The 8983-nt window shown below is 35.9% G+C and overlaps 1 pseudogene across 1 annotated transcript; it reads left to right on the top strand.

Annotated features, from left to right (window-relative positions):
- The first annotated feature begins 4169 nt into the window (after positions 1-4169).
- On the top strand, positions 4170-8983 carry LOC143735965 (interferon-induced protein 44-like; annotated as a pseudogene). The gene is made up of 7 exons (XR_013203342.1): positions 4170-4524; positions 4675-4729; positions 4803-4999; positions 5093-5245; positions 5332-5503; positions 8468-8568; positions 8646-8983. The product of XR_013203342.1 is annotated as an interferon-induced protein 44-like (transcript).

The raw sequence follows: 8983 nt of genomic DNA, 5'->3' as shown, positions 1-8983 counted from the left end.
ATGTTAAATCGCTTTTTTTAAGCATTTGGTAAACCATTTCTCTATCTATTTGCCAAATGCTTTTCTTTGTCGGTTTGCCAAATGCTTTTCTTTATCCATTTGTCAATCGAGTTAAAAAATGGCATTGGACAGTACACACGTGGGAGCAACCAATCACCTTTCGCCTGTCTCCCACTTGTAAATGTAACACGCACTGTCATTGGACAGTTAGAGAGACCATACGTCATTAGCGGGAGTTTGAAGACGGGTTAGAGGCGAGCGACGCAAAAATAGCAGGTGAATCTGAATGTGTTTTCAGAGGGATTGCGGATGATTTGTTGTCTTTAGCTGATTTCTGCGGAAGAAATTCTCCTTTCGATTATCATTTTATATATCGAAGAGTTTCACAGTTGAGGGAAGACGTTGCAAACGCAGCGGATAATTGTGGTTGTACAATAAATGGAAGGATTTGGGTTATGTTTGATGAGGCAGCCGTCACGCTATTGTACTTCCAAGCATTCTTGAACAACACCAGTCGTTGGATGTACCAGCAGAAGAGACGGCAAGATGTATCGTGTGTCGCTAAGGACAGTCTGACGAAAACTTGCACATGATGGTTTGAGGTATGTAAAAGAAAATGTTGTATAATTTTTTCCTGAAAGAATGGCCTCCCATTGTCCCGTGCCAAGCCACCAGCGTTTGATCAAATTTTTTCAAGATTTTGATATCTACTTGGCGGCTTTTTCTTACCATTCAAAATGGTCTGGGTGGCTATTAAAACAATTTTTTGTGGTATGACAAACTCAGAACATTTTGACTTTACAGGGACTTTAAAGCACTCACATACAATCGAATTTTCCACCTTCACGTAACCAACTCAACTGTAGCAGTAACTTAACGTTAAATATCCAGCCTAATGTTTAGTTAAGACATGCTGAAACACATAAGGATCATAAGATTGTCATAAGATTGACCGCTGTAGTTAAAACTAGCGAGCAGGCCGTTCAAGGCACGGGACGATGGGAGGCCATTCTTTCAGGAAAAAATTATACAACATTTTCTTCTACATACCTCAAACCATCATGTGCAAGTTTTCGTCAGACTGTCCTTAGCGACACAGCGATACATCTTGCCGTCTCTTCTGCTGGTACATCCAACGACTGGTGTTGTTCAAGAATGCTTGGAAGTACAATAGCGTGACGGCTGCCTCATCAAACATAACCCAAATCCTTCCATTTATTGTACAACCACAATTATCCGCTGCGTTTGCAACGTCTTCCCTCAACTGTGAAACTCTTCGATATATAAAATGATAATCGAAAGGAGAATTTCTTCCGCAGAAATCAGCTAAAGACAACAAATCATCCGCAATCCCTCTGAAAACACATTCAGATTCACCTGCTATTTTTGCGTCGCTCGCCTCGAACCCGTCTTCAAACTCCCGCTAATGACGTATGGTCTCTCTAACTGTCCAATGACAGTGCGTGTTACATTTACAAGTGGGAGACAGGCGAAAGGTGATTGGTTGCTCCCACGTGTGTACTGTCCAATGCCATTTTTTAACTCGATTGACAAATGGATAAAGAAAAGCATTTGGCAAACCGACAAAGAAAAGCATTTGGCAAATAGATAGAGAAATGGTTTACCAAATGCTTAAAAAAAGCGATTTAACATGTGCCTTTAAAATGATTTATTAAAGTACTATTTATTGCTTTATTAATCTACGTTTAAAAACATTAATTAAATAAACAATTTTAAATGTGTCTATTTATACATTTAAAATGTTTTTATTTATTTATTGTTTTATGGTTTTATTGCAATACATTTAAAAACACGAATTAAATAAACAACTTTAAAAATGTCTATTAATTTGTCCATTTAAAAGTGATTTATTTATATCAATTTTTATGTTTGGATTATTAAATTGATATATTGAATCTTCATTTTATTTTTAAGTGGCACTCCTGGTCCTCCATACGGTATGGGCTCTGGACATTTTTATTTATCATTTTAATGTTTTTATATATATTAAACATTAATTATTATACTTTATTTATTCATGTTAATGAAATTAAATATTAATGTTAATTATCATACATTTATTTTGCATTTTTATTGTTGATTTTAATGCTTGTATATAAAGTATACATTAAATATTATAAATCATGTATTAATGTTTATTTATTATTTACTTACATTTTTCTTGTTAATGTAAATGACAAATATGATACAACAGGCTTTTAATCTGTCAATTATAATTGAATTGCATATATGACTTATAAAAACCTGATCTATGAAATTTACATTCATACCTAATGTATGAAATATGATACTCAAAACACACACACACACACACACACACACACACACACACACACACACAAAACTAAAACTGTGTGTGTGTGTGTGTGTGTGTGTGTGTGTGTGTGTGTGTGTGTGTGTGTGTGTGTTTTGAGTATCATATTTCATACATTAGGTATGAATGTATATTTCATAGGTCAGGTTTTTATAAGTCATATATGCAATTCAATTATATCATTTACAGATTAAAAGCCACCAAAAGCCTGTTGTATTATATTTGTCATTTAGCCTACATTAACATGAAAAAATGTAAGTAAATTATAAATAAACATTAATACATGATGTATAATAATGAATGTATACTTTATATACAAACATTAAAATCAACAATAAAAATGCAAAATAAATGTTTGATAATTAACATTAATATTTCATTTCATTAACATGAATAAATAAAGTATAATAATGAATGTATAATAAATATAAAAACATTAAAATTAACAATAGAAATTAAAAAAAATTAATGATGTATGACAATTAAAATTCATATGAACATGAATAAATTATGTAATTAATGTAAATCATATAAAGGCCTACAAACATTAAAATAATAAAAAATAAAATAAAAGTCATGTTTTTTTTAAATCATGAACTTCAATTAATTGTGCCCTGATAAGATGCAAAATAGCAGAAAATAGAGTCTAAAAATTTTGACCTCTTCCAGCACCGATACCGTAAGTGCACAATTAGACGCGCGTGCTAAAAAAAGTGTGGCTGGCTTTGACCGTGTATTTTCAGTTTCATGTTCATTTACTGTCGATTCTATGTCGATTCTAGGACTTTTTTAAAAGGAGAAGGCAAGTGTGCAGAGAGGTTCAGTGTCAACGTCACTGTTGTAAAAAAAAGAAAAATCTTCAAGAGATGAATGCTTTTATGACGTTTTATATAACATTAATATCACCCTCAGAAACACGCCAATGCAAATATCAGTGCAGTTAGAGCGTTGCTCATCTCGGGTCTAAGTCCACAAAAGAAGCAGCATTTCGAGGTTTCTAGCAAAGAGCGAGTGTTTACGAAACGTAAGTTATTTTTTTAATCTACAGCAACATTAATATGCACGCAATAACTAATAAGTCGGCTACTAATAAGTTATTTATCCGAGATAAAATCAATGTAATCTTCCAGCAAACGGTTATTGAATATCAATGAATTGTTTGTCTTAAATTTGAAGCTTTTCATTGTTTATATCCATTTCAATTTTTTTATGTTCCACTGCACTGTTTTTATATTGGTTTTCTATGTAAACATGCAGTCGACGGACAAGACCATTATTTTTTTTTATATAAAGTAATTTTATTTACAATTTTAAGTAAAAAAGCAAAACAATCAAATAAAGAAATCTGTATTTCTCTGAAATGTTTAAAACATTTTATATAAACTACATAGTGACAATGAAAGCATATTTCAATTTTAATAAAAGTAAACATAGAATCCAACTTGGTTCTAAGTCATTCGATAAAGAAAGCAAATATGAACATTTTAAAATGAAATTGCTTAAATTTAGTTTACATAACACAGTTAAGTGTCTCGAACGATTATCCTGCAATTCCTGTTCTCAGTATTAAGATATGTGGACACAAATGGCACTTTCTCCTAAGAAGGCCGAAGACTGCATTATAATGATTGTGTGGAGATTTTTTTTTTGTAATTTATATGTTCTTTTGTCACAGATGCAAAAAGCCAAAGTTAGAAAAGTAAGCACAGATCCCCTCACTTCTAATTTACCCGAAGAGCGAAAAGAACAGCTCTGTGCTTCACTAGGGAATGTTGAACTGACTCTTCTCTACAAAGCTTCTGTTCATGGATATAATGCTTCTGCCTTCCATCAGCGATGTGACCGTCAGGGTCCCACTTTACTTGTAGCGTACAACAGATCAGGCTACATCTTTGGTGGATACACTAGTGTAGATTATACTCAAAGTGGACGGCAAATTACAGATGAGGAAGCTTTCCTATTCAGCTTTCAAGGTGGAACCTGTAGCTACATCAAAGTTAACAGTGGACAGTATGCACGTCTTGATGATGCTAAAGGGCCCAATTTTGGCCAACAGTTGCACTTTTGCTACAACAACCAACCAGCTGTGTATCATCGGGATATGCATGGTGTATTCAACATTAATACCTCATCAATGTATGGGAATGACACTCAACTGAGTGAATGTGAGGTGTACAAAGTGGAACCGGGTAAGTCAACCATCAGCTTTATTACCAACCTATATTCTACACAAAAAATCAGGTACAAATATATTTTTGTCTCTTTAATAAAATTAACTTTTTTTTCTTTTTTTAACAATACTCCAATAAAAAATTCTATCTTTATTCAACAATTCCCAGAGCCTCAAGTCAGCATTGAGGAGAAACCGTGGAGGAATGTTCTGTGGACAACTGAGTATGGTTCTTTTTAATCTCTATTTTTCTAATTTCCAATGGAAATCTAAAATAATAAAACCGATCTGTTGTAGACGAAGAGACGAGCTCATGGGATTGATCAGGAATCATAAACCCCTGATGACGTCTATCAGCCGTGTTCGAATCCTGATGATCGGTCCTGTAGGCTTCGGTAAAATCCAGTTTCTTCAACTCCATCAACTCCGTCTTCACTGGTCATGTGACCAATAAAGCCATGTCAGGATCTGCAGGAACTAGTCTGACCGTACAGGTACAGATTCAACAGGACTTCAGGACCTGCCTTGGCTTGTGACATAAAACAAGAATTGTTCCACAATTAATAATGATTCCTGTTTGTTGGTAGTTTCGCACATACCCGGTGAAAGACGGTCGTGAAGGAAAACCTTTGCCATTTGTGTTGTGTGACACCATGGGACTCGAGGAGCAATCAGGTGCAGGACTGGATATTGATGACATCAGCAGCATTCTTCAAGGTCACGTACCAGACCGCTATAAAGTAAGTGCATGGGTTCATGTTTCAAGGCTTGGAAATGTATATTTATGAGTAAAATCTATCTTTCACTTCCATTACTTTCAATTCAGTTCAACCCCATGGCACCATTTCAACCGGATGAGCAAAAGGCCTCCCGACCTGCATCTCTACAGGAGAAGATCCACTGTGTGGTGTACGTGATCGACGCCACCAAAATCTCCCTCATGTCCAGCAAACTAGAGGAAAAACTCGCTGCCATACGCAGAAAAGTGAACACACTGGGTAAGTGAACATATTCAGTGTTTCCCCTACCATTGTTACCACCGCCCCCTCAAAACGACCCGCCTGAAAGAATGACAAGAATATATAAATAAATAAAAATGGACACACAAGCAACATGTAGTAACTTTAGAGGTTATGATTTTCATGATAAAGCAGTTCAGTACACTTGAAATCAAATCACGATATAGACTAGTGTTCGAATATTAAACCGCAAAAAGACTATTTAAATATGCATCCTACATGTTCTGTGTGAATGAATGGTGTAGATGACTCGCAGTTTCATTTACCCCCCACACACACACACACACACACACACACACACACACACACACACACGTTTGTTTTTGTGATTTGTGAGGACATTCCATAGGCGTAATGGTTTTATACTGGACAAACTGTATATTCTATCCCCTTACACTGCCCCTATCCCTAAACCTACCCATCACAGGAGACATTCTGCATTTTTACATTTTTAATAAAACACTGTTTAGAATGTTTTTAAAGCCATTTGTAATATGAGGACTCATGAAATTCAAGTTCAAGTTGTAATACCAGTGTAATACCATGTCATTATACACATTTGTGTCCTCACAAATCACAAAAACAAACACTAACAAACACTAACACACACACACACACACACACACACACACACACAGAAGGACATTTGATGCTCGAGCTGTTTTTTTGCCTATGAGGACACAAATGCATGAACTTCATCTCCAGACTCTAGATCCGCTCTGAAAGTCACTTCGTGAGCATTTAACCTTCATTTGAAAAAAAACTATCCTCATGTCATAAACACAGAAACTCAAAGGTCATCACAGCAACTCAAAATAAAAGGTTGGTTTAACTTGACAGAAATATATTACTGTTGTACAGTAGAATTTAGATACGTCTCAATGTAATAATACTAACACTAATACAAATAAATTATCATCAAAACTTTCTTTTTTCAGGAATAATCAAAATTTTTCTTCCATGTTTTAATTTTAACAGTAAAGCTCATTGTGCAGCACGTTGTTTGACAAAAAGTTGTTTAATTTCATATAATTAAAACAATTTAATTAAAGGGGTGGTAAAACGCATTTTTTCGAAGGCTTGATTGTGTTTGTGGGGTGCACTGTAACATGTGTTCATGCTTTGTTTTTTAAAAATTGCATTATTTTTCATATATTTTACCTTTATTCTACACTGCTCTGCCCCTCCTTGTAAAAACGATCTGATGGTTTCCGGGTTCTATGAAGCCAGTCCCTCAAAATTACGCAATGGGCTCAGATTGGTTAGCTGGCCCAGTGTGTTGTGATTCGCTAACCGCCTAGTGCACGTTTTCCGGAAACGTCACGCCCCTTGCCTTTACCGTAGTTTGTGCTTTGGTGTATTATAAACAATGGCGTAAATAAAACCAATCGGACCCGGGGAAACGTTAGTGAAGATGATCGAGCAGAACCTGCTCAAGCACAGCTGTTAAACAACGTTTCAGAAAGGTTTGTTTTTTGTTGTTCTCTCATTACTTTTTAGATATGCTGTTATTTAATTGTACTAATTATTATAGAATTACAAAAAAACAAGCTTCATAAACAAGAATTTCATATAATCGTTCTAACAAATTATACTACAGTCCTCAAAGGGATTTTTTTGAGTAAAGACTGCGGATCTATAGTGATCGTTTCTGACTTTATGCCACCGTTACTTTTGTATTTTTAGAACGATTGTAGACAAATATCTGTCGACAGAACTATTAACCCAAAATGAACACTAAACATCGGCTGCCAAATCAAACACAGAACCATGTTTAGCATGCCTGTAGATAAACAAGCATGTAGATAAACATAAAAGCTCTAATCAAAGAATAATTTACACTAATTCCAAGTACGCTGTTGAGATTAAAAAAAAAGTGTGTAACGTTAGGTGTTTTCGGATAACGTTAAGTATGAATGAGCATTTAACAAACCAGCAGAGCCAAACAGTGTTGTCATTGGTTTACTTCCTTGCTACAACGTACAATTAACAATACGAACTATTACAGGAAAACACATCGACGAAAAATAAATCATACTCACAGGTTGTGGCCCGTAAACAAAAGCTTCTGTTCTTAAAGTGGGAACTGCTGAATCATGCATTGACCTTGCGAAGATTGTGAAAGCTTTCCTCCGTGTGCAGCACAGAGAGCGAGAATTGGGTCATAATTATGAGGGACCGATTTAAAAATAAATTTTAACCATTGATCCCTAACTCGCTCATCCCTAGGAAGGCTGAACAAAGCGGACCTGCAATCAAGATGAAAATAACAGCAGTGTTTCGATGGCATTGCGACAACTCATCTCCAAAACAGCAATATAAAATGGCCTCGCCCTGCTTATTAAGTATTCTCGGAGGAGGGGTTTATGTAAATAATGGGATTTGCTGACGTCAGCAAACCCGGAGGAATGTCGTGTAGTCCAAAACCGGCCGTTTGCTGTAGTCCTTAGAAATTGAATTTTTTAAAAGCAAATATCTCCCTTTGCTTTGAATTTGAGCGCTGTAACTTTGCAGATGTTGTTTATGCTCAAACAGCAACATTACACACTAGCTGCTAAAGTTAGAAAAGTTAAATCGTGTTTTACCACCCCTTTAATGTTTTATCTACATCTGATTACCAGAAAAACACAACACCGAATCTGTATGAAAAAAAAATATTTCATAGAATGTTTTTTAAATATTGTATAAGTTTGATAATTGTTTATAAAAGTTTCATGATTTCAATTAATTAGACATGATTTTTGATTACTAAAATTTTGACACCACGTATCCGTAACAATTTACTCCGCGACGCTATTTTCGGGGGATCTACCACCCCCCCTGACACCTGAAAAAAATCCTAGGGGGAAACACTGATATTTATGCCAATCATGTGAGTAATCCAAAGTAGGTTGTACATTGAGCTACCTGATAGTTGCATGTGACACACCACATTATTTTCAGGCATTGCTCAGATCGTCTTGATGACAAAAGTAGATGAAGCATGTCCTCTAGTGGAGGAAGATCTTCAAAGCCTTTATGTCAGTTCCTACATCAAGACGAAGGTGAGACATGGTCACATGATCACATGAGCGGTTCCCGCAGGACTCAGAGTGACTGAGATGTTGTTTTGTGTCTGCAGGTGCAGGAGGTGAGCTCTCGGTTGGGTGTGCCGGTGTCTTGTGTGTTACCGGTGAAGAACTACAATCAGGAGCTGGAGCTGGAGCTCAACTGTGACGTCCTGCTACTCACCGCGCTACAGCAGATGCTTCGCTTTGCAGACGACTATTTTGATGATATACGTCCTGACGACTATTTTGATGATACACGTCCTGTGGAGGGCAACCCTATATAAGTTTTTTTCTCAGTTCTTGTGGCTGAGACCAGATTTGAAAATGGCCAAATCGAAAGCTCTGCAAATCATTTACATAGCTTAAGGAAAGCTGATTACTATACATCCAAACTAGTTGCTTTTCGGCG

This window comes from Siphateles boraxobius, unplaced genomic scaffold, assembly GCF_051911475.1.
Source record: "Siphateles boraxobius isolate OS27281-9 unplaced genomic scaffold, OSU_SipBor_1 13, whole genome shotgun sequence".
NCBI lineage: Eukaryota > Metazoa > Chordata > Actinopteri > Cypriniformes > Leuciscidae > Siphateles > Siphateles boraxobius.
Note: the sequence above shows the minus strand (reverse complement) of the source record. Positions and strands in the feature narration are given on the sequence as shown.